The 1848-nt window shown below is 48.1% G+C and overlaps 1 non-coding gene across 1 annotated transcript; it reads right to left on the reverse strand.

Annotated features, from left to right (window-relative positions):
- Positions 1 to 1464: 1464 nt before the first annotated feature.
- Positions 1465 to 1572, reverse strand: LOC130023032 (U6 spliceosomal RNA). Its single transcript, XR_008792362.1, has one exon. It is a non-coding gene; the product is annotated as a U6 spliceosomal RNA (small nuclear RNA).
- Positions 1573 to 1848: the final 276 nt, after the last annotated feature.

The raw sequence follows: 1848 nt of genomic DNA on the forward strand, positions 1-1848 counted from the left end.
AGCCCCAAGCAGAGGAATTTGCTTCTGCCTGTACAGAGAAGGGCCTAGGAACATTCCATTTTCAATTCAGAAATATCTCAAGGATACAAAGAGCCAGAGTCTCCTACAGTCAATGCTCACAGGTTCCACAACCAATTCCAGGCGCCTCTGAACTGGCTGTGACCTTCAGACTTGTCATCTAAGGCAGTAGTAGTATGGGAGCTGGAGTAACAGTACAGCAGGGTGGGCGCTTGCTTGGCACATGGCCAACTCCACTTCGATCCCCGACATCCCATAGGGTCCCCCAAGCCCAGCCGGGAGTGATCTCTGAGCTCAAAGCCAGGAGTTAGCCCAGAGCACCACTGGGTGTTGCCCCCAAACAAAAACAGTGAAAGAAGTGGCTGGGGGGTTGGGGTCACCCTCTGCGCTCCTTTCTCTGGCTCCTTCCTGCATGGGGGATCGCTGTCTGAATGCTGGCATTCCTCTTCCCTGCCTCTGGACAGAAGTAGCTCACCCCCAGAGCTCCCCAGACCATGAAGGCAGCCACTACTATTGCTGAGTCCACGCAAATTCTCTGCTATTTTGACTGTGTTTACAAACACACATTTGCTTGGTCAAACAGTAAGTCATATTGCTTTCCATATGTTAAATTTTGCATATATGCTTATGATAACATACATAACCTTTTACACACGTGTCATTGAGGTACAGTTTCGATTCTACACAACGCATCTAACCTACACGCGATCCAGTCTGTGTGTGTGTGTCCAGGTTACAACCAGCAATCCTCGGAATCTCGGGGCCTACTCACGACTGTTCTACGAACTCTAGTGAGGAACCAAGGCCTGGGCTCCAGCCTGTGGAGCCATCTGAACACCCTTCTGTCTTCTTAAACATGTTTCGAGATTTGTATGACCACAAGCAATTTCAGAATGGTTTTTTTTTTTGGGGGGGGGGGGGCGTCACACCCAGCAATGCACAGGGGTTACTCTTGGCTCTGCACTCAGGAGTTACTCCTGGCGGTGCTCAGGGGACCATATGGGATGCTGGGAATTGAACCTGGGTTGGCCGCGTGCAAGGCAAACGCCCTACCCGCTGTGCTATCTCTCCAGCCCCGATTTCAGAATGTTTTTAATATCCTTTTCTTAAAAACAGCCCTGTCCAGTAGGAAGCACTCCTCTAACTTGCCACTCTCTGCTCCTCCCGACCTCCACGCTTCCAACACCCTTCAACTTCTCCCTTCCTCTAGAATGGCCTCATCTGGTTACTTCATATACACAGAATCATCACAAAATACCTTACTTTTTTGGTGTCTGACACTTTCACTTAATTGAGCATTTTTTATGGTGCATTCAGGCTGGAGCAGGTACTCAACTGTTCAGCAGGTACTCAACTTTTTGTTGTCAAGGAACAATTGGTGAAAGCATCACTTTTTATTTTTTAAAGGAGAACCATAAGCTTAGATTTATTATGCCTGGGAGTCAAAAATATATGGAAAGCTTCACGGACTTGCATGTCATCCTTGCCCGGAGACAATGCTTATCTTCTCTGTATGGTTCCAACTTTAGTCTCTGTGCTGCTGAAGTGGCAAACCACTGAATACATAAATTAAGTGTGAGTTTTATACTAAATACTCCCCTAAGTACAGTTGCTGCTCCAGACATCTCTGGAGAAGTTTTCTGTTCTTTCAAGTCTCTGGAGCGAGTATCTCCATCATGAAGCCATCCTGCCTGCAGCAGGTTTATCTGCTGGAGGAACTTCCAGACCAGAGTTTCTCAAAGTCGGGGGCACGCCCTGACACTGCATCCCCTAGGAGGTGGCAGTATTCCTGGGGGCAGTTGGGGATGCTTTCAACTTGTTCTTCTAAAG

This window comes from Sorex fumeus, unplaced genomic scaffold (assembly GCF_029834395.1).
Source record: "Sorex fumeus unplaced genomic scaffold, SorFum_2.1 ptg000002l, whole genome shotgun sequence".
NCBI lineage: Eukaryota > Metazoa > Chordata > Mammalia > Eulipotyphla > Soricidae > Sorex > Sorex fumeus.